At 39.7% G+C, this 26,605-nt stretch overlaps 3 long non-coding RNA genes and 1 other non-coding gene across 4 annotated transcripts; 1 reads left to right on the top strand and 3 right to left on the bottom strand.

Annotated features, from left to right (window-relative positions):
* Positions 1–7,932: 7,932 nt before the first annotated feature.
* On the bottom strand, positions 7,933–8,021 carry trnat-agu (transfer RNA threonine (anticodon AGU)). Its single transcript is given in 2 exon segments — positions 7,933–7,968; positions 7,984–8,021. It is a non-coding gene; the product is annotated as a tRNA-Thr (tRNA).
* A 2,302-nt stretch (positions 8,022–10,323) lies between these two features.
* On the top strand, positions 10,324–15,476 carry LOC112847852 (uncharacterized). The gene is made up of 3 exons (XR_003221668.1): positions 10,324–10,376; positions 12,948–13,075; positions 15,341–15,476. It is a non-coding gene; the product is annotated as an uncharacterized LOC112847852 (long non-coding RNA).
* Positions 15,477–17,438: 1,962 nt separating this feature from the next.
* Positions 17,439–19,515, bottom strand: LOC109203687 (uncharacterized). The gene is made up of 2 exons (XR_002063447.1): positions 17,724–19,515; positions 17,439–17,641 (listed from the first exon to the last, which is right to left on the bottom strand). It is a non-coding gene; the product is annotated as an uncharacterized LOC109203687 (long non-coding RNA).
* Positions 19,516–19,813: 298 nt separating this feature from the next.
* On the bottom strand, positions 19,814–21,091 carry LOC109203686 (uncharacterized). Its single transcript, XR_002063446.2, has 2 exons — positions 20,482–21,091; positions 19,814–20,361 (listed from the first exon to the last, which is right to left on the bottom strand). It is a non-coding gene; the product is annotated as an uncharacterized LOC109203686 (long non-coding RNA).
* Between the last annotated feature and the right edge of the window lie 5,514 nt (positions 21,092–26,605).

Here is a 26,605-nt window from a genome sequence, read left to right as displayed (position 1 = left end):
AGGAGCTAAACTCAAGATTAACTGAACTCACATTAAAGTTTGCTCAGTGCTTACCTTTAGATGAGCCCACAAACCGTGAGACACTCTACTGTGGCAACACCACCAGTTTACAAAGAAGAATAGACGACAAAGAAAAGTTTTTACTTCCAGAAAGAGCAGCAAAACAAACTCAGTGAGGAGGGAAACCTCTCAGACAGACCCAGACCCCTGCACAAAGTGCTGTTCAGACAAACTCATTTATATTTCATGTTTTGCAGCAATGGCACACCACTACCAGGTGAGCCATCACACTTCCTCTTTATGCCACAGTACAGGAAGTGTCAGCTTGAAGAATTTTATTAATTTAAATTTTTGAATTCATCCATTTATTTTATTTTAAGTGTGAAAATTAAAACGCATCAGATTGAAAACCTCAAGCAAAACAACCGATGAAGCTGCATAAACTGGTAACACATATATACAAACAAATATATAAATTAAGTACATTAAACACAGGCGATAAACATTCGAAGCTAAAACAACCAAAACTTATTAAACTTTAGAATCTAAAAAGAATGAAAACCTTCATGAACGTGATGAAAAGTGTTTCATGTCAGAAACAAATGTAATAATATTCAGGACAAACATTTGCAACCTGAAGTAGCTGCATCCAAGTCAGTCAAGTTTAAAATCACCTTAAATCCATTAAGTGAGATCAGTTCCTTCAGTTTTTGTTGAGTTCAGTTGATTCTAAGAGGAAGGAGCTGAAAATCTGAACACTCTTTTCCCAACACAACACCTTTAACACTGAGTTGGTGGTGGGGTAGCTTTCTACACCTTCGTGGGGTGCTCAGGCTACGTCCTGGTGTGTGTCGGTTTGTGTGTCATTAGTGGGTGGGCGTGTGTGAGAATGACTAGCCTGTGTGTGATCGTGCATGGCCTGGGTCCTGTGGGACATGGTCATGGAGGCAGGTGTTCTTGGGCGCCTGGGGCAGGCTCGTACAAGGGGTGGTCGGCCACTAGTGGAGTCAGCTGCCCCTGGCCTGAGGTTCTCCGGGATTCTCAGCCTTCGTCTTTATTATTGTGCTATCTACTGTACAATATAAAGCGCCTTGAGGCGACTTTTGTTGTGATTTGGCGCTATATAAATAAAATTGAATTGAATTGAATTGGGGGAGCCCCATCTGGGGCTCCTGGGGGCCATTATTGCAGCTTCCCACCCTCATCATCAAATACAATTGTGACAAAGACACACACTCATACTCTCTCTAACAGACAGGCCGCAAGATGATTGATGATTCATGTATCTGTGGATTTATCTTACGTGTGCAGTGGTTGTTGATACATTGAGTTTTTCTATTTGTAAAACATATTCCTAAAAAATCAATCAAGAGACATAGTGAGACGCAGACTGTGACAACACAGGCTTGACACGGGGTCTCATACTTTGATTGTGAATATAGAGGATTGTAGCTCAAGTTAACATGGAAAGATAGAGGTCTAAGGTCTCTAAAACCTTTGGATGTTCAGTCTCTGACAGAAGGTTTGGAGACATGTAGAAAGTTAGTTTTCAATTGGTGAAATGAATATTTTATTTACAGTTTCTCATACACAAGGCAGATAATATTCTTCATGTACATTATTTTTTACAAATACTGAAAGTACAACAAACTGAAACAAAACACATTTTCATGAATTCATCTCTTGATGTTTTATACAAAACTTCTGAATGTGTTCTCTCTGATTTCCCAGTATGTGTTTTGGATCGACTAAAATGTATTTACAATAGCCAGAGTCTGCTGAATCCAAATATTTCTTAAATCCAAAGGTTAAAAATAAGGGGGCCGAAAATTCACCCCATTCCTTTTATTTACTGGAAGAGAGGAAGAGACTCTGTTATGTTGAGCTACATGAAGACAAGAAGATTCAAACTTAATACAAAAAGTCTGATATAAATCACAATATTTGTAATTAAAGGATCATTAGCTGCTGGCAAGGCTCTCCACTTGCTTCTTCAAAAGTTGTGTTGTGAAAACCCAAGTTTTTGTTGTTCATACCGGCAACAGGGTTGAATTCATAATTGCCGTTGCCTGGTGGCATCGACCAGCCAAACAACTGGGGTGAGGTGGGGAAGATCCATTGAGGTCCAGCCGCAAAATTGCCCACAGCCTGATAATTTGCACCACTTCTGATTAAATTGGTCTCCAGGTGCTGGGTGTACTGCTGCTTGAGTGGGGGCTGTCCCTCTCCCTGAAACTGAACCACAGACAGCACAGTCAGTAAAAGTACAATACAAAGTTCTTGTTTCAAATTATACTCAATATACATTTCAAATTAAATTAATGAATGAATTACCCAGATGTCTGAATCAAAGTTTATTAATAGGAGATACTTACATGAAATGGGAACTCCTAAACTTTCTCCTTCTGTTTTGAAACCAAGTTTTTACCAAAAGATGAAAGAAAATAGAAAACATCTCATCAGTACAATGGAGACAAGATTGAACACGAATTCAATTTCTTATGTTTTAGTAAGCTGAAAAACACTCACCTGTTTGTAGTCAAAGGAGCTTGCAAAGAAAAGCGTCTGGACTTCTTTAAGTTGCTTGAAGACATTTCACCTCTCATCCTCAACAGATTTGATTCAGCCATGAGGCAGTCTCCAACATCGGCTGCAGACTTACCCACCCCCACTGCTGCTGTTCCACCTCTGACACCTCAGACACTTCACACCTCCTCTATTCACCCTGCTCACTCCTCCCCACCCCCAACAACAGCATCCAATACACACTCAACACAAGGCTCCAGCCTGTCTCTCTCAACCACCCAGGTTAGGAGGTAACTGAGGAGGATTAAAGCCAAGAAGGCAGCGGGTCCAGATGGTATCAGCTCAAGGGTCGTCAGGTCCTGCGCGGACCAACTGTGTGGGGTGATGGAGCACCTCTTCAACCTGAGCCTGAGGCTGGGACGAGTCCCACAGCTCTGGAAAACCTCCTGTGTTGTTCCAGTGCCAAAGACTTCACGCCCCAAGGACCTCAACAGCTACAGGCCGGTGGCTCTGACATCCCACCTGATGAAGACCCTGGAGCGGTTGGTCCTGGCTCAGCTTCGGCGCCTTGTGAGCTCATCACTGGACCCACTTCAGTTTGCCTACCAGCCTGGCATTGGAGCGGATGATGCCATCATTCACCTCCTACATCGTTCCCTCGCTCACCTGGAGACCGCTGGGAGCACTGTGAGAATCATGTTCTTTGATTTCTCCAGTGCCTTTAACACCATTCTTCCCTCGGTTCTGAAGGACAAGCTGGAGAACTCTGGAGTGGACCATCACCTCACTACCTGGATTCTGGACTACCTCACCGACCGACCACATGTGAGGACTCAGGGCTGTGTGTCGGACAGGGTCGTCTGCAGTACGGGGGCCCCACAGGGAACGGTTCTGGCTCCGTTCCTCTTCACCATCTACACTGCAGACTTCTCCCACAACTCCACCCAGTGCTTCCTGCAGAAGTTCTCTGATGACTCTGCAATAGTCGGCCTCATCACTGATGGGGACGACAAGGAGTACAGAGGACTGACTCAAGACTTTGTGGACTGGTGCCAGCTGAACTACCTCCAGATCAATGCCAGTAAAACCAAGGAGCTGGTGGTAGACTTCCGCAGGCACAAACATCCTCCACTGCAACCACTGAACATCCAAGGTATGGACATTGAGGCTGTGGACAGCTACAGGTACCTTGGTGTTCATCTGAACAGCAAACTGGACTGGACTCATAATTCAGACGCCCTCTACAGGAAAGGGCAGAGCAGGCTGTACCTGCTGCGGAGACTCAGGTCGTTTGGAGTGGAGGGCCCACTCCTGAAGACCTTCTATGACTCTGTGGTGGCCTCAGCCATCTTTTATGGTGTGGTCTGCTGGGGCGGCAACATCTCCGCCGGGGACAGGAAGAGACTGAACAGGCTGATCCGCAGGGCCAGCTCTGTTCTAGGATGCCCTCTGGACCCAGTGGAGGTGGTGAGTGACAGGAGAATGGTGGCTAAGCTGTCATCCCTGTTGGACAACATCTCCCACCCCATGCATGAGACTGTGACAGCACTGAGCAGCTCCTTCAGTGGGAGACTGCGGCACCCACGGTGTGGGACGGAGAGATTTCGCAGGTCTTTCCTCCCCACTGCTGTCAGACTCCACAACAAAGACTTCAACTGATCAAACACACACATCCACAAATGTGCAATAACACTAATGTGCAATAATCTTTTCTGGCATCATTGTATTTTTACTCAGTTGTATATAGCATTTGTATTCTATTTTTATCTTATTGTATATTTTATTCTATTTTATTCTACTGTATATAGTATTTTATTTTATTCTATTCTGTACAGTTGTGTACTGTATTTACTCTTATTTTATTTTATTCTAATTTTTGCTTCATAACTTTTGCACTGTCCACTTCCTGCTGTGACAAAACAAATTTCCCACGTGTGGGACTAATAAAGGTTATCTTATCTTATCTTATCTTATCTTATCCGAGAAGCTTCTTCAGTTCCTCTAATCGCCTGAGCCAAGGTGTGAAACTGGGTGTGGGTCCCAATCAGCCAGGGTTTTGGTTGAGCTCATTGTGAAACCTGGCCCCACCTTATCATGCGAATTCCTGAGGTCGGATGGCCCAGGATGTGAGTGGGCGTTAAGGCGTCTGGGGAGGGAACTCAAAACTGGATTATAGATGGCAGACAGTTGGTGTCGTAAACCACCGCCTCTGTTCAAAGACGGTCGCTCACAGTGGACATAGATGGCTTCTTTCACTTTCAAACCATCTGTCCTCTCTGTCCAAAATGTGAACATTGGCATCCTCAAAAGAGTGTCCTTTATCCTTAAGATGCAGATGGACTGCTGAGTCTTCTCCTGTGGAGGTGGCTCTTCTATGTTGTGCCATACGCTTGTGAAGTCTCTCCAGTGTAGAGGTCTGGGCACTCTTCGCTGCACTGTACAGCAAACACCACATTGTTAAGTCTGTGTTTTGGAGTTTTGTCTTTCGGGTGAACCAGTTTTTGTCTGAGCGTGTTGCTGGGTCTGAAATGCACCGGGATGTCATGCTTGGAGAAAACTCTCCTGAGTTTTTCTGATACACCGGCTACAGTTTCACACCTTGGCTCAGGCGATTAGAGGATCATCAGGGGGTCCTTTTATCCCTCTGTGGGGGGATACTCCCACTAGGTTTAAATCTGGGACTCTCCACCATTTGACCTTAGAACTGAAGAAGCTTCTCGGATGAGAGGTGAAACGTCTTCAAGCAACTTAAAGAAGTCCAGACGCTTTTCTTTGCAAGCTCCTTTGACTACGATGACCTGGATGACTGAGAACCTTCACAGACACCTGTTTGTAGGTCAGTCCCGTCATCTCTTAAAACTATTTAATCTCTGTTGGCTCATGGTAATGTTTCAAATGAAACTGATGGACAAGAATATTTAACTGTCTCTCTGTGAACACCACCTGGGCCGTTCCTTTAGGTTTCTCTGGAGCAGTGCTGGGATCGTGCAGAGTGGCAGTGATGTTGCCATCCTGGCTTCTTGGGACAGCAAAAACCTGTTTCTGCTCTGAGACAGAGCTGGAAACAGCCTCAGAAGTATCACCGGTTTTGTTGCTCACTCTCCACCCGTGAGGCGAGTTCTTCCAAGGGTCGACTCCCTTCAAGGGAGACAGGGACATTTCTCCCATTGAAACTAGACCAACAAGCCAAACAGTTAATTGTGTCATTTTTCCAAAGTCACACATCAGAGTAAAAAAAATGAAGATGAGTGTATGAAAGATTGTTTTGAAAGCTCAGAAAGTCATCCATTTCTGTGTTTGATTCTGTTTTTTATTCTAGGATTGATTCCATAGAGATTGTGCACAGTGTGATGTAAAAAAGTAGAAGCTAAAAGTAAAAATAGTAATATAAATATAGTATTTTATATTCAATTCTAGATTTAACAGGAATCCAGTGGAGAAAAGTCAATATAAGAGAAAAATGCTCTATCTTTCTGTTTCCTGCCAGTTTGTCTCTGAAGAACTTTTATGGTGTGTATGGATACATGCTCCTCTAAGATCCATAAAATGACATGTGGTGTGCCTCAAGGGTCGGTTTTAGGCCCTGTACTTTTTAATTTGTATATGCTCCCTCTTGGCGGCGTCATCAGGAGGCATGGAGTGAACTTCCACAGTTACGCTGATGATACTCAGCTGTATATCTCCGTGTCTCCTGATGACACCAGACCAATGGATGCCCTTTTTAACTGTATTCTTTTTACAGCTTAACCAGGACAAAACTGAGGTTTTAATCATCGGTCCTGAGGCTCAGAGAGAGAAACTCTTGTCTAAATTACAGGCATTTTCACTATGCCCTTCACTACAAGTGAAAAACCTGGGTGTTATTCTTGACTCTGAGCTTGGTTTTATCCCACATATTAAACACGTAACCAAAATTGGATTTTATCATCTAAAAAATATAGCCAGAGTCCGCCCTATTCTCTCTCGGGCCAACACGGAGATGCTGATGCATGCTTTTATTACCAGTCGCATTGATTATTGTAATGCCCTGCTCTCTGGTCTCCCCAAAAAGAATATTTCACCTTTGCAACTTTTGCAAAACTCTGCAGCTCGTGTGCTGACGAAGACCAGAGGGCGGGCCCACATTACACCGGTTTTACAATCGCTGCATTGGCTCCCCGTGTGTTTCAGGATCAATTTTAAAGTTCTTTTATTGGTTTTTAAATGTCTTAATGGTCTTGGGCCGCCTTATCTTTCAGATCTGCTTTTACCATATGAACCCTCGCGGACCCTGAGGTCCTCTGGTACTGGCCTTTTGATTGTCCCTAAAGTCAGGACACATACTCACGGAGAGGCAGCTTTTCAGTGGTATGGTCCTCGACTGTGGAACGTGTGTATCCATGACCGTTTCTGTTAATAAGAGTGTGGGGAATGAGTGGGAGGGTGGGGGTGGGGTGGGCTGCTTTATCCATGTAAAGCACTTTGTGCTACAGTTTTTTTTTGTATGAAAAGTGCTTTATAAATAAAGATTGATTGATTGATTGATTGATTGATTGAAGCTAAATGCTTTCCATGGAGTTTTTAGGACATCCTGATAGTAACAAATTACAGTAATGAACAGGGAGGCGGCAAAGTCTTAAACAACAAATGGGCTCATCTGGGATTTGAACATAAGAAACTCAAACTGAGGATCATCCCCAAAAACCAACAAGTCACAGGAAACAGCCACATTCTCCTTTTTAAAATCTCACATTTCAGTGCAACAGTTTCCAACAATGTTACTCTTATTTATGTTTCTGCGTCACAAAATAAACTTTTAATATATTTTCAGGCGAGAAAGTAGCCGTATAAACTTCAAATATCTATTTGGTTTATCAAGACATCACATATTTGCAAAAGTGCTCTGACGTTTTTGGAGACGTCTGTTACCCAGTCATTAATGTGATGTCCTCGCGCCGATCCACATCACGTGGGTCTATACTTTCAGTTCTTTTGTTCATATTTAATAAAACAAAAATGCAGACATAAGTGTGCACATTAGTTTTGACTGCTAGTGAAAAGTGTTTTCTTTACAAATAACTCTCTCACTGAACTAACAGCCAATCCCTCAACAAGTTTGTGCTCTCTGCTCATATTGCCTTCATATTAAATCGTTTTGTGCTTTTTAAAGAACTTATTTTTTACATTGCACTTAACAACAAACAAATCCCCCCCTAACAACAAAAGTAACTTCAACGGCCAAATTTCATTATATTTCTTCAGGTCTATATACGGGCCGCAAGTTAGGAGTGAGGTAAGCAAAGAGAGTCCCAGGTATTTATACACCAGTGGGATGTGTCCCCTAAAGGAACCCAGGAACTCATCTTTCCAAGTTCCGTAGACTAACAGGCCCTGGATGACTGAGAACAGACAAAACTTAAATCTTTTAGGTACTGCTGGGAGTTGAACCCAGGATCTCCTGTTTTCTAGTTTAACACTTACTAGACAGGCACTTTAACCAACTAAGCCACAGTGCCACATACATGCCACACAGATGAGTGACTGATGAACACTGAGAAAACCTCCAAACATCAAACCAATTTGAGCTTAAACAGAAACAGATGAAAGGTAATCTTGTTTCTTTATTTAATCACCAGAGGTTGTCGCATCAAAAGAGACGACGTCTGTCAAAGTCAGGGGTTAAAAGTGGGACGGTGTTTTTGTTTTGCTAACTCTCCACGACACTCTAAACTTCAGGCTGCTCATCTACAGTCAGCCTCCTCCATTGCCTCTTGATGCCCACTCACACTAGTCAGCTTCTACGACAGGTGGGTGGGGTAACTGCAGAGTTACTCTAGTTTTGCGTTTTCATTTTCTTCATTTGTTTTTAATTTAGTTTAGTTTCACTTACGTTCTATTGTGAGTTCATGTATTTCAGTTTCGTTTAGAGAGCAAGAGAGTAATAATAACTAACTGAGGAAATAAAAGTAAAACCCTTCAAAGTGCTGCAGAAAAAGAAAATATTTCACTCTAGTCAGTCACCTTAAATGATAAAAACTGGACTTCACCACAGGCTCTAACTTGGCTGCCCAATTTAAAATCACTGTCCAACTTAAAACCAAGGTCAGTAATACCAGGTTTAACATAAACATCCAGGGGTCTCAAATCAACAGAGGAGGACTCACAAGGACCACTAGTTCCAAACGCCAACACCTCTGTTTTCTTATCATTAGAATTTAAGAAGTTTAAAGCCAACCGAGCTTTAATGTCATTTAGACATGTCAAGAGAGGTTTTATGGAGATGCCATCCTTCTGCTTTAGCTGCAAATAAATTTGACAGTCATCAGTGGAACAATGAAAAGAGATCCCATGCCTTTTAAGGATGAAACCCTAAGGCAATATATACAGTAAAAAGAGCCCTAAACTTGACCCCTGTGGGACGCCACATGACAGAGAAGCAGGAACCGAGAAGCTGACAGAGAAAGTTCTGTTTGCCAAATAAGACTAAACCAATTAAGTGCAGTGCCACCAATACCCACAAGATCATTTAATCAAGATATTAGAATTTTGTCGTCTACTGTGTCAAAGGGTGCAGTCAGATCAAGCAAGATCAGAACAACGTGGTTACCAGAATAAAGACCTTTAAGAATACAGATTCTGTGCTATAAAGGGTTTTAAATCCCGATTGAAAAACCTCAAGGATGCCATTACATCTATAAAATATTTCAGTTGACACAAAACAATTTTCTCTAACACTTGGAAAGAAAATGCAGCTTGGAAATCAGTCTATAATTAGCTAAAACTGTGTGATCAAGGCCAGGTTTCCTAAGCAGTGGCTGCACTACTGCATGTTTGAAAATTGCAGGAACCACACCAGAGGACAGACTGCTGTTAATAATGTCAAGGACAGACTGCCCTATACTAGGAGAACTTTCTTTTAAAAATCGTGGAGGGAAAGGATCCTGGGGGGAACCTGCGGGGTTAATATGACACCCCGCATCCTCTGAAATGGAGAGAATCACAAGCTCAAACTGAGTAAAATCAGCAGTGCAAGGGACAGAGACAGAGGGGTCAGAGTCAGGAGCTGTGATAAGAGCCCTGGTGGTGCCGACCTTTTCAATAAAAGGTGATCATCATGTCTGGCGATTATACCTCAGCAGAGACTTTGTTTGGTGAATGACACAGGTCAGAAATAATAGAAACAGAAACAAACTTGGGAGTGACAGATGAGCAACCACACACACCGGCGCCATCTTGTTACCAGTCAGGTGTGAAGAACAGTTAGACCAAAGGTTCATTCAAGACTTTTTATGTGAAGGGAAGGATTTTAAAGTGGATTCTGGTTTTATCAGAAAATCAGTTCTGCTAGATCTGTTTCAGGATGGCTGAGCAGAGGTGTGGACTCGAGTCACATGACTTGGACTCGAGTCAGACTCGAGTCATTAATTTTATGACTTTAGACTTGACTTGAAAAAAGGTTGTAAGACTTGTGACTTGACTTGGACTTTTACACCAGTGACTTGGGACTTGAATTGGACTTGAACCTGTTTACTTGAAAAGACTTGATATTTTACCCAAATCTAAAATTTAACATACATATTATATAAAAAGTGCGGACCATTAATTCACTTTATTCATTCATTCATTCTTACCACACTCCGTATGTATGTGAGCGTGGGCTGTAGCACAGCCAATCAAATTAACCAGATTTGAAAAAAACAAGAACAAAAACGCTCGAGCCAAAAATGCTTCCAAGAGTAATTTCTTTCGGGTACATAAACTACGAAGTAGTCAACAAAAAACGAAATGCAATATGCAAAACATGCAAGAAGAGAATCACAGACGGGAACAACTTCCAACTTTGTCCGACATTTGAAGTTGCATAAAGAACGGTAGGTGGTGCTTTTTTTTTTTTTTTTTTTTTTTGCTATGATGAGACAGCTGACTTAGCTAACTTCATCTTATTAGCAAATGTTCTTCGGGCTACGTTGATGATACTGTTTGGCTTTAACAGGTATGATATGTTTGTCATGCTATTTTAAATCCGGTCCTGCAAGCGCATCCAAGAATAACATGCAACTTGTTAGCTCAGAATTGTCGGTGAATGGTGAGCAGGGTCCGTTTCAGAAAGTGGGTTCTGTAGCTGTACTCAGTCTCTCTCCGTCTCCTCCCCATCATTAACCCCGTAGATTTAACCCAGTTTAGACTGACAAATATTTATTTTACCATCACATCACAATTCAAAATCAGTGTGTTTAATTTGCAATTAGTGTATGGTCGTGTTTAACTTTTGCATGTCTGAGCCAGGGAAAAATTTTTTTTTGGTTAGAAAATCTGGCCCACCTTAGTGTGTAATTGAGTAGTCCTGCTATACATGGCCTTTTTCTTCTGTCATTTATGTCAATACATCAAATAAAATACTTTGATCTTATATTATTAGCTGTTGTTTATTTGCAAAGGTTATTCTCAACAGGGATGCTAGACAAAAACGGCGTTTTCTACAGACAGCCTAGCATACGCTCTCCACTTGCGAGTGAAAAAAGAAAAAGAAAAAACACCCCTTCCCTATTGGTGTTAGAGTTTACCATGTCAGCCAATCAAAAAAATGATAAGGCAACATGTGACATTTGGTTGTTTAGGGAGAAGGGGAAGTTTTTAGGAGTGACACCCGCGACAGAAAGCGGGCGAGCGAAAGAAAGAGAGAGAGAGAGTTTTCATATGTGAGACATTAGTGACGTTTAGCGTGTTTGGAGGCTATAGTTAGTTTGTTGTGTAGTTATTGTTTTGTATTGTGTGTCGGTTAGACTGCTGAATTTCATATTTGCTCTAAAAAAGCTGTCAAAGGCAGATTCCAGTGTAAACGCTGTCTCCACATAGAAAACTGGACTGATGCACCTCCAGTTGTCAGACCTGCAGGGTTTAGGCCTGTGGTGTTCTCCTCTGTCTTATACTGAACACAAACTACATTTTTTGGACTGGCACAAATAATTTGTTTGCCTTCTTATTTGATGCAGCACACCTGATTGTTCTGTAAATAGATTTAAATGGTTATATAAAAAACGCCTGAGGCCTTGGCTGCATTTTTAGGTAAATAGTACCATATAACTTTGTTGTTTGCAAAACTTGTGCATAATTTTTAGAAATGTACAATTTCTATTTGCATTTCAAGTTATGAAAATGATTCGTTAAACATGTAAAAAAATATAACTTTTTTCTACTCGGATTCTGAATTTTTTGTCTGAATTTAGATCAACTGTGCTAATATAGTATACCAAAATGAAAAAAATAACTCAAATTTCAGATATTTGAGGTTGTGCTGTAAATAATGATACCAAACAAGGCAAGAAAAACATATTTTAAAAGTGAAATATAGAAGTAAAATCAAAAGTAGTCAAGAACGGCCAATTATACCCGGGACCCCAGAGGGTTAAAAAAAAGACTTGAAAGGACTTGAAATTCAAAGTTTCGGACTTGGGACTTGACTTGAAAGTTGTCTGTCTTGACTTGCGACTTGAGGATAAAGACTTGGGACTTACTTGAGACTTGCAAAACAATGACTTGGTCCCACCTCTGTGGCTGAGTGGTCTAAGGTGCTGTGTTCAGGTTGCAGTCTCCTCTAGAGGTGTAGGTTTGAATCCCATTTTGAGCAGTTTCTGCTTGGTATGAGGAATCAAATGCACAGTCTACTGCTTGCTGAATTTCATCACTTGCACACCTGGTGTTTGTCAAACACTTAATTCAGGCTTTTTTCACTTAATACAAGATATTTTAGCTTGAAATAAGTGAACAAATCTGCCAATGGAACAAGTGAAAATAGTCTACTTTTTTTCTAGTTTTAAGCTGATTGTGTCTCGTTTTAAGTGTAATGAGATCATTTTGACTAGAAATAAAAGAAATATACTTGGTAAGATTTAGAGTTTTTGCAGTGTGTGCTCCCAAAGCTGCCTCTTTTGCCTCTTATCTTATCTGCAAAGGCATTCCCTAATGTGACTGGATCTTTCCCTCGGGTATGTGCTGCACATTTAAAACGGCAATTCTACTGGGCAATAATACTGCTTATTGCATATTGGCTATCAGTGTATATTGTCACATTTTGTTTCTCTGCAGCTTTACATGCAAAAGGGCAAAAAGGTTGACGGATTTAGAGTTGTGCACCGCTTTATGGTTATGTGTGTTGTGAGAGGAGCAGTGACATTAAAGACAAGTGTCTTGCAGGTGATAGAAATGTCATCTTAGTCTGCAGCAGTAAAACATCTACCTCGTGTGGAACTAACAGTGTCAAAGGGTGAAATAAAACTATTTCCCCTGGAACATTGTACAGCTTGAGCCGCTGCATACTGACCTCACACGCAGAGGCAAAGCAGAAGCAACTGGATCTAATCTTTTAGGATAGTAAGCTACTGGCTTCATTTTTGGGGAAAGTGCTGTTAGTCCCAGTCACTTGGCATTTGTGCTGTTCACAGAACCACAATTCCATCGCTGAACTTCCTCCTGCGCCGTCGGATGGAGCTTGGCACGCTCCCTTCAAGCTTCCATCTTGTGGACGATCTCCTCAGTCACTCCTTCGCATGGCACCTCACGACACCTGCAAGTTAGTAATTGACACTCCTCTTTTGCCACACGGCTCTCGCCATGTGTCAACTGCACACAATGAGACATGTACAAGAATGTTGCACATTCTTCTCCAGGGTTTCCCTCTTGGAGCAGCTCCACTCCAAACCTGTAACCCTGTGTATAAACATTAGTGAGCTGTTAAATGTTAAGCTTGTTTAACTCCCAGCTCCACCCGGAGCCTGTATCCTAGAAGACAAAGTCTTTAAGTTAAAACAAACTTCACATTTCCAAACAACTGTAGGTCATAGAGTAATAAAGTATTCATCATCACAAAGACAACATCACAGACAACATCACAAAGAAAGTGCATTTTCTGAAGAAACTGCAGTGTGAATGCTTGAATCTGAATGTATGCACTGAAATGAATTAATTGCTGAATTTAAGCTAAAAATGTTGAATGAGCTGGAAAATACAGAATTTTTAACCTGAAAACAAAAGTGCAGATATTCACACAGAAGAAGTTGGAAAATGGCTGAAAATGTATAAAATGTAAATTAGAAAAAGATGAGTAATGACAAAAGAAAATTTAGAGTCAGAAAACCTCTGAATATTAAACGTTCATATTCTTCTAATCACTTAAAGAGTGGAATTATGTATTATAAATCTCCAATTAAAAAAAAACCCCAACTTAATAAAAATAAATGTAAAAACAAATTTGTTGAAATGAACTTAAAAGATGAACAAACATTCAGGAGAAAATACAAACTTTAATATACAGCATAATGTTTTTCAGACATATTGTGTATATTATGTTTAATAGTATTATATACATCAATTTGTTTTGTATGTCATAAAAATAACAAAAATCTTAAGTCATATTTTACAGCTCCTTTCTGAAAAGGACTAGTAGAATAAATAAAAATAACTAAATAAAAATAAGCAACATATGAAATACATGAAAATTCAACTTTTAAAACCACAATCCTGACCCTTTAAATTGTGTTGGTTTCTTAGAACATGGCTGAACAGCTGTTTCTATCCGTCTACTTAATCTACTGCTCTGTCTACAGATCTTTTTATTACTCATTCTTTTTTACGTTTTATTGTAAACAGTGTAAAGGAGAACTGTATAGAGATTTTTGAGTAAATTCAAATGAAAGCCTAAGGTGGTGACACAGTTTCAAGACAGACTTTAAAGAAAATTCTTATTTGAAACTGGTGATAAAATCCAGGTCAGATACAGTTACATACAAACATACAGTACACACTGCTGCTCAAAGGTTGGAGGTCAGTTAGAAAAGTCCCTGATTTTAATAAAAAATTGGCTTTAATGTAACATCACATGAAGGTTATCAGTAATGTTTTCACAGCTTTATTCAAATCATTCATCATCCATAAGTTGTGATGGAAAAATGTCTGCAAGCGTGCAGGAGCCCATTTTTAGAGACAATCACTCCTGTGTTATAATGTTAATTGAAGTTTATCAGGTCAGATGACCAATAGATGATAAGAAATATACTCTTACTAATTATTAGAGTTGAAAAGTACTTTGCTAAGCAAAATTAAATGAGGTTAGGCTGCAACTTGAAACGTTTACATAAAAGGCTCAGTTGGTGATGCATGAAAGAAAAATAATTTGCTTCTACAAATCTATTGGAGAATTCTGATTGAAAAAAATGAAAACTATTCAAAGTCTGCTTCTCGTGTCCAACAGGAAGAATTCTGTCCATAAACAAAGGATTTTAAAATGTACCATTTTTTTTTCTTTTTACTTTTGTAAAGTAACCTAAAATTATTATTGCCTCAAAGGGATTTATACTCTGAGCTATGGGCTTTTGTTTTTTAAATGTTGTTCTAAGCGGCCAACGAATTGTTAATGCATGATTAAAGTGAACTGTTAATTTATCGTTTCTGGTTTTACTATAAACAGACTGGGGACACTTGTGTTTTCTTTCTTCCTCAAATGATCAGATAAGACTTGATTAAAAGAAATAATGCAAAGGCATTTTGCTGTGTTCACAGAGGGTCTTGAGGGTCTGTGTAAACGGAAAGATCTTGGCGATGGTGCATAAATTTGGGCACCATAAAAAAAGAAATGAAATCAATATTTAGTAGATCCGCCTTTTGCAGAAATTACAGCCTCTAAACGCTTCCTGTAGGTTCCAATGAGAGTCTGGATTGTGGTTGGAGGTATTTTGGACCTTTCCTCTTTACAAAACATCTCTAGTTCATTCAGGTTTGATGGCTTCCGAGCATGGACAGCTCTCTTTAACTCACACCACAGATTTCCAATAATTTTCAGGTCTGGGGACTGAGATGACCATTCCAGAACGTTGTACTTGTTCCTCTGCATGAATGCCTTAGTGGATTTTGAGCAGTGTTTTGGGCCGGCGCAGCTTCAGCTTTGTCACTGATTCCTGGACATTGGTCTCCAGAATCTGCTGATACTGAGTGGAATCCATGTGTCCCTCGACTTTGACAAGATTCCCAGTCCCTCCACTGGCCACACAGCCCCACAGCATGATGGAACCACCACCATATTTTACTGTAGGTAGCAGGTGTTTTTCTTGGAATGCTGTGTTCTTTTTCCTCCATGCATAACGCCCCTTGTTATGCCCAAATAACTCAATTTTCGTTTCATCAGTCCACAGCACCTTATTCCAGAATGAAGCTGGCTTGTCCAAATGTGCTTTAGCATACCTCAAGCAGCTCTGTTTGTGCTGTGGGCGGAGAAACGGCTTCCTCTGCATCACTCTCGCATACAGCATCTCCTTGTGTAAAGTGCGCCGAATGGTTGAACGATGCACAGTGACTCCATCTGCTGCAAGATGATGTTGTAGGTCTTTGGTGACAAGGACCCCGTGGAGCGAGGCGTCCTCAACCTCTCCGCAGCACAGGTGGAATACAGCGAAGACCAGCAGGCCATGCTTAAGGTACGGTTTGAGGCAGGATAGAGAAACACACACACACGCTCCTCACACCACAGTCAAACGTGCAGCTTCTGCACCCTTCAAAAACATTCCCTTCTCCTCACAACGTAAAACTCTCCCCGCAGATCTAAGCTGGCGAGGTGGCGCAGCGGCCTGACGAAGAACTGAGCGGGCGGAGCGGTACGCGGGAAAACCACCGCTTCTATCTTTCTGAAAAGCCTTTGAAAATACCGAAAATACCAAGTGTTAAAACTTATTAATCATTGTGATTCTTGACAGTTTTTTCTTGTAAGTCGACTTGTGGCTTAAGTCTCTTTTCATGCGACTAAAATGTTGAAGTTCCACAGAACTTTTGCCTCCCCGCTTCCCTCCAGCAATCCCGCTGCCAACTTAGCTTTCCTCCTCTCTATTCCCTCCCCTCAGCTTTTTGTGTTTTCGTTTCGATGACAATGTTTGGGTCTAATTTTTTTCCGCTTCGTTGTCATTCCCAAACTCCCCAAACTAGTAACATGTTGTAGTAGTCTACTTGTGTGTGCACGACTCTCTAGAAACTTTCCGTTTGCCAATCATCTGTACAAAAAAATGTCGCTATCAGTGTTATTTGTCTCCTGAAATGAGTTTCATTCTATTTTGGGTTGGTTTTTTTTGTTGTTGGTTTTTTATTAACATAACATGCTTGCATGATACCTGCAGCAGTCCTCGGGAGAAGACCAGGTTTGCTCAGTTTAAAACAAAAAACATGTTGTGGAAGTTTTCCATTTAAATAAAGCCTGCAGACGAGCGGTGAGCGGTAGCTAACATTTTATAATCCAAACACACAAAGAACAGAAAACCAAGCTTGTGGAGAGCCTACATGACCACGGGGCAGGGTCAGCAGAGTCTCACTGAGCCTAACATGGCTCTCAGTTAAATACCTTCTCCAGGAACAAAAGGCAGTACACAGCTGTTTCACACCTTAAGGTTCACACTCCCTTGTGGAGTGGTCTGCTTCCCCCAACTTCCTTACTACACCCCCACCATGTGTCTTACAGTATGGGTGTCAGACATGTTAAAATCCAGTGGCACCAAGGCATTATACAATAAAATAATGTGATTAATACATAAATAAAAGAAATTCCTATACAATCAAAAATTATCCAAATCAGCCAGCTTACATTTGAAACCATGAAGGAAAAATCTACAGATCTCTCCAAGTGACGTGTTAGTTTATGCTCTGCTGCCTAAACTATAGCTGCTAATAGATTTATAGGGTATTTTTCTTCTCGCAGTGAGATTTGCATCAGGCTGAACCGTCTTTGAAACAAAAACTCAAAGTGGGAATGAACTTTGACAGGAGGGCCACGCCCGATTTCCACTGTCATCCACGGCATACTTAGATCTCCTCAATCTGTGTACATACGGCGCCTCTAAACCCCCGATAGTGTCAGGGCTAATGGAAGGTATGGACTCAAGCGCGGAGCTCTGGGTTGAAGCAGACAGTGCGTTTATTTACAGTGCTTGAAATATAGTCTTTAAACAGTGGGATATCCAACAATGTCCTTTTTCTCAATTCCCAAAAGTGATGAAGGTGAGTTTTCCCGTGAGGTCTGTGTGTGCTCCTTCCGTGTGAGTTCCTCCTCCCGAAAACACCAGTGAATCCTTTTTCTCCACTCCTCCGTCCCGTACTTCTCCACCTGAGAGACGAGCAAACACAACAGCGAATGAGAAGGCTTGCCTTGCTACGCGGGTTACAAGATCACGAGCACACTTAGCTACCGAGCTCCGAGTACAATCCAGCGTCGACTGCCGTCTGGACACACCGTTAAATACCTCCGTTTAGTGAGGAAAGATTAGCGGCAGCTGGAGCTGAAGATTATACTTCCGGGTCAGAGGTCGGCCTTTCTCACTCTCTTGGAGACGCCGCTCCTAGGCAGCCAGACCCGCAGAATAGGGAGGGAGAGAGAAAGAGAGGGAGGCGCACACACACATCACAAATAAACAAGCAGGTCGTCCGGGAAGGACCGTCCAACCGTGACAGATAGTGCCAGTGTCAGTTAGTGAGTCAGTAAAATACTCATGCATTCTTGTTAACATAAAAACTGCAGACTAACTAGAGACAAACAGGCGAGGATCGCTTCATATCTCAGCAGTTTAAAAAAACAAAAAAGACAGATTGTTCCTGCAGGAGTAGATTCGGGCCCCTTTTTGCTTTTTCATCCCAAGGAGTAAAAACAGGGTTACAAGGAGATGAGGAGGAGGACTAGGAGGATGAAAACGAACTAGAGGGAGAACTTGATTTGTACATGCGGTCTGTTGTGGTAGTTAACCCTCATTTAACACATTCCTCTCTGCTCCTCTAGCTTGCTCTAACTCACATTTATTTCTTAATTTTTTTAACCTTATTTTGCACATTAACACATATCTATAGCAAGGACAGAGACACAGCCACATATGTTGAGTCCAGGATTGTATTTGAACATCAGGAACAAATGATAAGAGCTCATATCAGGAGTACACTGGATAGCTGTTTCTCAAAGGGTTTAATAGAAGGAAAGAAGTTAAAGGGACTACATATTCAAAGGTCTTATTTCTGATACTACCCCATGAAAATATTTGCTCTGTGTGCTGTGCTGCAGCTGCTACATTTGGCTCCGGATTCACTTTTTGGCGCCTACGCCTCTCGAGATGTGTTAATGACAGACATTAAAATACTCTGGTCAACCAACCAGCAGTCTGCCTGCTGTGTCGTATGAAATGCGTGGAAGGAGAGGAACCGACTGTCTGTTACATATAGATAAAAAACAAAGCTCTGACGTGACCTGGGGTCAGCCAGCCTGACGGTCAGAGAAACAGAAACGTGCTGGATTGTGGATCTCTGAGCTGCACATCAAAGATGCACCTATGCACAGATCAAATCTCAAAAGTGCAATGTACCTCATATACATGTTGATGCGAAGCGCCGCCAGAGCAAACGTTTCCACTTCATTTGCAGAGGTGTTTTTATTTTGGATTGTGTATTTATTGTTTGCAGTGTATATATATTAGTTTGCAGCTCTTTGCACATATTAATAAAAGGTTCAACTAACTGGTCAAATAAAGTCTTTATTTGCCTATTTGCGGTTTAGTTGTTCCACTCATATTAAACCAAATGATGGTGTGGCGGCCTGTTCTAGTGTGAACTAAGAGAGGGTTTGAATTTTTCTGTGTGTGTTTGTTTTTCCGCTGATGCCTTTCAAACAAAACTAGCCATGATATTTTCCCCCTCTGACAATTAATATCAGTTAACCCCGCCCCCTTTCAGATTTGTTCACCAAAAGAAAAGGAGAAAAAAAACGTCATTAACGCTGTACATTACTTGTCAGACCGGTTTCATTTTCATACTTTGTAAATATCTATGTTGTATGGAGCTTGAACTAAAATGTAAATATGTTTACTGTATTTGTAATAATTATAATCCATTCGCTGTACAGCATAGATGTGTCATGCAGATATCCTAATTGTGTGTATGGTAATCTTGCACCATTGAACTGTTAGTGAATGAGACAACAATAAAAGTGCAAAACGTGCATTAGCAATGAAGTGCTGCCTGCTTATTTCCTGCTTTATGTGAGCTTCTGCTGTAGTTTATTATGTGCTTTTAATCCCAAGAAACCACCCTTACTGTGGCGCACGATAACATCTTCTGATGTTTGGTGTCATCTTCCTGTGATCTCCTGTGAACAGGTGGATTCATTCACTTCAAGTTTATGTATGTAGCACCAAATCACAGCAGTCGCTGAGCACTGTAAAGACTCTAGAATAATTATGGAGGAACAACATTTAAAGGACTGACACAGACAAAGAATTAATCATACAATGAAGCAATGTCATTTTTAAATGTTTATTCATAAACAGGATAAAACTATTCAAGTATTGAGTGACAAATAAAACAGCAACCTCTGATCTGCTAATTGGGAAACAGAGGATGTCAGTGTATTTTTTAGTGCTAGTTGTCCAAATTGAGTGAGATGACTTTACATTTGAATAGATTTGATTATAAGTTATATTTGGCTTTAATTGAATGCAGTTCAATTTGATTTAAATCAAGCCAATTCACAACAACATTTTTCTCAATATGCTAAAATTCCCTCCGAGACTAGATAAGATTATTCTAAAACTGGTAAAAATACAATTCTCTTCATGCACAGAAATCCCACCCAGTCCCACAACCCAGGATGAATATTCCTTGTGTGTTCTTGAGCTGGACAGAAATTCCTCTTGCTGAGCGGGCTCCACGCCAGCCTCGTGCCAGGCAGACGAGGAGCCTCCTGTCCCAGTCTCGTCCGTCCACTGGGCCCATCACATCCCAGCCCAGTTTGCATTCTGCATTGGAGTCCGTCGCTCGATACCACCGTGGCTCCCCTCACGCCATCACCTGTAAGTTAAAACAAATAGGAGCCAGAACCATCATCCCGGAAGCTGCCCTGGCTTATAGCCATGGCGACCCTCTCCCAACACGGCTGCACCCAGTGAACAACAGTGAGATACTACTCACAAATGCAGGCAGTGGAATACATCTGCCCTGATGTCAATCACACACGTTGTCTCCTACTGTCGCCGTTCCTGCTGTCGGGACTGGGTGACCACATCACGCTGACGGGTCTCCAGATGAGGCGTCACACCCCCACGATCACACAGCGGCTCCCTCTTTTCCACCTGGCCTTCATGCGTTCCTCTTCCAATCTAGGGCCTCTCTCCTTCCAGTGCTCACCTTGCTTCCTTTTAATAAGGCCTTTAAACAGCTGAAAGGACACCACTGGACACACACATGCCTCAGCAGGTGATCACTATCAGCTCATTTGTCCCATGCCCAGCCAATCCACAGTGGATTAAAACAATGTAAAAATAAAAGACTAAAAACATGTGATACAAACAGAGTAAAACTGTGCAAATAAAAACAACGCTCACAAATAAACACTAAACTCAGAATAAAACCAAAAAAAATGGTGAACACACATTGATAATGTGTGAAATTTAAATACATCACCAACTGAACCTTTTATGTAAACGTTTCAAATTGCAGCCTAACCTCATTTAATTTCGCTTAGCAAAGTACTTTTCAACTCTAATAATTAGTAAGAGTATATTTCTTATCATCTATTGGTCATCTCACCTGATAAACTTCAAGTAACATTATAACACAGGAGTGATTGTCTCTAAAAATGGGCTCCTGCACGCTTGCAGACATTTTTCCATCACAACTTATGGATGATGAATGATTTGATTAAAGCTGTGAAAACATTACTGATAACCTTCATGTGATGTTACATTAAAGCCAATTTTTTATTAAAATCAGAGACTATTCTAACTGACCTCCAACCTTTGAGCAGCAGTGTGTACTGTATGTTTGTATGTAACTGTATCTGACCTGGATTTTATCACCAGTTTCAAATAAGAATTTTCTTTAAAGTCTGTCTTTAAATACAAATGAAGTTCAACTTTAGCAAGGCTGGTGGTAAACTGGCCCTAACAAGTCCACTTTATTGCGTGCTCATTGACTTTCTCCTATCAGAGCTGTTTAACAAGCCCACTTGATACATGCTGATTAATCTATCACGCGTATCAGTGGCTCATGGTTGCTTAAAGCCTATGTCTGAACTTGAGCACAGAGGCAGAGCATCATTCAAACCTTGAATCCCATCATTCAAGGATGACAAACTCCACTTTCTCTGCATCAAGACAGCTCATAACTTTTTAACAGTCTCTCCTGATGGTCTCATATCATCTGCTCTAATCAATAACCATACACTATCATTACAATGTAGAGCACAGCTCAAAGGTCTGAGGTGAATTAGAAATGTCTTGTTTTCTGAATAATAATAATAATAATAATAATAATAATACATTTTATTATTATTATTAGATTAGACTCAAATTTGGTTTCAGATTGAATCACAGCAATTAATCAAAAGCTTAAATAATCATATAAATGCTTAATATTAACACTGATCACAAATCATGAATGATTTTTAATAGAATATCTACAGAGGTGTTCAGAGACCTATTTTCAGCAAAATCCCTCCTGTGTTCAGTGGTACATTGTCTTATCTAATCACGTTTAACACATTAAAAGCCTAACTTATCACTCAAAACAGCTTTTTAAGACATTTGAGCACAAACTCAAACTATTGTGGGGATTAAAGAAACAATAAATGTGTCTGGATCATCCCAGTTTCTGGTTTTAACCTCATTAAACCAAGTTTACATTTTCCTCTAAAGGGGCTGCAACACCCAGCTGCACAAAACCTTCACTTTTCCAACAGTTTCACTCTTTGAATAGTTTTCACTTCTTACAATCAGAATTCTCCAATAGATTTGTAGAAGAAAATTATTTTTCTTTCATGCATCACCAACTGAGCCTTTTATGTAAACGTTTCAAGTTGCAGCCAACCTCATTTAATTTTCCTTAGCAAAGTACTTTTCAACTCTAATAATTAGTAAGAGTATATTTCTTATCATCTATTGGTCATCTCACCTGATAAACTTCAATTAACATTATAACACAGGAGTGATTGTCTCTAAAAATGGGCTCCTGCACGCTTGCAGACATTTTTCCATCACAACTTATGGATGATGAATGATTTGATTAAAGCTGTGAAAACATTACTGATAACCTTCATGTGATGTTACATTAAAGCCAATTTTTTATTAAAATCAGGGACTTTTCTAACTGACCTCCAACCTTTGAGCAGCAGTGTGTACTGTATGTTTGTATGTAACTGTATCTGACCTGGATTTTATCACCAGTTTTAAATAAGAATTTTCTTTAAAGTTTGTCTTTAAATACAAATGAAGTTCAACTTTAGCAAGGCTGGTGGTAAACTGGCCCTAACAAGTCCACTTTATTGCGTGCTCATTGACTTTCTCCTATCAGAGCTGTTTAACAAGCCCACTTGATACATGCTGATTAATCTATCACGCGTATCAGTGGCTCATGGTTGCTTAAAGCCTATGTCTGAACTTGAGCACAGAGGCAGAGCATCATTCAAACCTTGAATCCCATCATTCAAGGATGACAAACTCCACTTTCTCTGCATCAAGACAGCTCATAACTTTTTAACAGTCTCTCCTGATGGTCTCATATCATCTGCTCTAATCAATAACCATACACTATCATTACAATGTAGAGCACAGCTCAAAGGTCTGAGGTGAATTAGAAATGTCTTGTTTTCTGAACAATAATAATAATAATAATAATAATAATAATAATAATACATTTTATTATTATTATTAGATTAGACTCAAATTTGGTTTCAGATTGAATCACAGCAATTAATCAAAAGCTTAAATAATCATATAAATGCTTAATATTAACACTGATCACAAATCATGAATGATTTTTAATAGAATATCTACAGAGGTGTTCAGAGACCTATTTTCAGCCATAATCCCTCCTGTGTTCAGTGGTACATTGTCTTATCTAATCACGTTTAACACATTAAAAGCCTAACTTATCACTCAAAACAGCTTTTTAAGACATTTGAGCACAAACTCAAACTATTGTGGGGATTAAAGAAACAATAAATGTGTCTGGATCATCCCAGTTTCTGGTTTTAACCTCATTAAACCAAGTTTACATTTTCCTCTAAAGGGGCTGCAACACCCAGCTGCACAAAACCTTCACTTTTCCAACAGTTTCACTCTTTGAATAGTTTTCATTCTTACAATCAGAATTCTCCAATAGATTTGTAGAAGAAAATTATTTTTCTTTCATGCATCACCAACTGAGCCTTTTATGTAAACGTTTCAAGTTGCAGCCTAACCTCATTTAATTTTCCTTAGCAAAGTACTTTTCAACTCTAATAATTAGTAAGAGTATATTTCTTATCATCTATTGGTCATCTCACCTGATAAACTTCAATTAACATTATAACACAGGAGTGATTGTCTCTAAAAATGGGCTCCTGCACGCTTGCAGACATTTTTCCATCACAACTTATGGATGATGAATGATTTGATTAAAGCTGTGAAAACATTACTGATAACCTTCATGTGATGTTACATTAAAGCCAATTTTTTATTAAAATCAGAGACTTTTCTAACTGACCTCCAACCTTTGAGCAGCAGTGTGTACTGTATGTTTGTATGTAACTGTATCTGACCTGGATTTTATCACCAGTTTCAAATAAGAATTTTCTTTAAAGTCTGTCTTTAAATACAAATGAAGTTCAACTTTAGCAAGGCTGGTGGTAAACTGGCCCTAACAAGTCCACTTTATTGCGTGCTCATTGACTTTCTCCTATCAGAGCTGTTTAACAAGCCCACTTGATACATGCTGATTAATCTATCACGCGTATCAGTGGCTCATGGTTGCTTAAAGCCTATGTCTGAACTTGAGCACAGAGGCAGAGCATCATTCAAACCTTGAATCCCATCATTCAAGGATGACAAACTCCACTTTCTCTGCATCAAGACAGCTCATAACTTTTTAACAGTCTCTCCTGATGGTCTCATATCATCTGCTCTAATCAATAACCATACACTATCATTACAATGTAGAGCACAGCTCAAAGGTCTGAGGTGAATTAGAAATGTCTTGTTTTCTGAACAATAATAATAATAATAATAATAATAATAATAATACATTTTATTATTATTATTAGATTAGACTCAAATTTGGTTTCAGATTGAATCACAGCAATTAATCAAAAGCTTAAATAATCATATAAATGCTTAATATTAACACTGATCACAAATCATGAATGATTTTTAATAGAATATCTACAGAGGTGTTCAGAGACCATTTTCAGCAAAATCCCTCCTGTGTTCAGTGGTACATTGTCTTATCTAATCACGTTTAACACATTAAAAGCCTAACTTATCACTCAAAACAGCTTTTTAAGACATTTGAGCACAAACTCAAACTATTGTGGGGATTAAAGAAACAATAAATGTGTCTGGATCATCCCAGTTTCTGTTTTAACCTCATTAAACCAAGTTTACATTTTCCTCTAAAGGGGCTGCAACACCCAGCTGCACAAAACCTTCACTTTTCCAACAGTTTCACTCTTTGAATAGTTTTCACTTCTTACAATCAGAATTCTCCAATAGATTTGTAGAAGAAAATTATTTTTCTTTCATGCATCACCAACTGAACTTTTATGTAAACGTTTCAAGTTGCAGCCAAACCTCATTTAATTTTCCTTAGCAAAGTACTTTTCAACTCTAATAATTAGTAAGAGTATATTTCTTATCATCTATTGGTCATCTCACCTGATAAACTTCAATTAACATTATAACACAGGAGTGATTGTCTCTAAAAATGGGCTCCTGCACGCTTGCAGACATTTTTCCATCACAACTTATGGATGATGAATGATTTGATTAAAGCTGTGAAAACATTACTGATAACCTTCATGTGATGTTACATTAAAGCCAATTTTTTATTAAAATCAGGACTTTTCAACTGACCTCCAACCTTTGAGCAGCAGTGTGTACTGTATGTTTGTATGTAACTGTATCTGACCTGGATTTTATCACCAGTTTAAATAAGAATTTTCTTTAAAGTTTGTCTTTAAATACAAATGAAGTTCAACTTTAGCAAGGCTGGTGGTAAACTGGCCCTAACAAGTCCACTTTATTGCGTGCTCATTGACTTTCTCCTATCAGAGCTGTTTAACAAGCCCACTTGATACATGCTGATTAATCTATCACGCGTATCAGTGGCTCATGGTTGCTTAAAGCCTATGTCTGAACTTGAGCACAGAGGCAGAGCATCATTCAAACCTTGAATCCCATCATTCAAGGATGACAAACTCCACTTTCTCTGCATCAAGACAGCTCATAACTTTTTAACAGTCTCTCCTGATGGTCTCATATCATCTGCTCTAATCAATAACCATACACTATCATTACAATGTAGAGCACAGCTCAAAGGTCTGAGGTGAATTAGAAATGTCTTGTTTTCTGAATAATAATAATAATAATAATAATAATAATAATAATAATAATACATTTTATTATTATTATTAGATTAGACTCAAATTTGGTTTCAGATTGAATCACAGCAATTAATCAAAAGCTTAAATAATCATATAAATGCTTAATATTAACACTGATCACAAATCATGAATGATTTTTAATAGAATATCTACAGAGGTGTTCAGAGACCTATTTTCAGCATAATCCCTCCTGTGTTCAGTGGTACATTGTCTTATCTAATCAGTTTAACACATTAAAAGCCTAACTTATCACTCAAAACAGCTTTTTAAGACATTTGAGCACAAACTCAAACTATTGTGGGGATTAAAGAAACAATAAATGTGTCTGGATCATCCCAGTTTCTGTTTTAACCTCATTAAACCAAGTTTACATTTTCCTCTAAAGGGGCTGCAACACCCAGCTGCACAAAACCTTCACTTTTCCAACAGTTTCACTCTTGAATATTTTCATTCTTACAATCAGAATTCTCCAATAGATTTGTAGAAGAAAATTATTTTTCTTTCATGCATCACCAACTGAACCTTTTATGTAAACGTTTCAAGTTGCAGCCTAACCTCATTTAATTTTCCTTAGCAAAGTACTTTTCAACTCTAATAATTAGTAAGAGTATATTTCTTATCATCTATTGGTCATCTACCTGATAAACTTCAATTAACATTATAACACAGGAGTGATTG

This window comes from Oreochromis niloticus, linkage group LG9, assembly GCF_001858045.2.
Source record: "Oreochromis niloticus isolate F11D_XX linkage group LG9, O_niloticus_UMD_NMBU, whole genome shotgun sequence".
Lineage (NCBI taxonomy): Eukaryota > Metazoa > Chordata > Actinopteri > Cichliformes > Cichlidae > Oreochromis > Oreochromis niloticus.
Note: the sequence above shows the minus strand (reverse complement) of the source record. Positions and strands in the feature narration are given on the sequence as shown.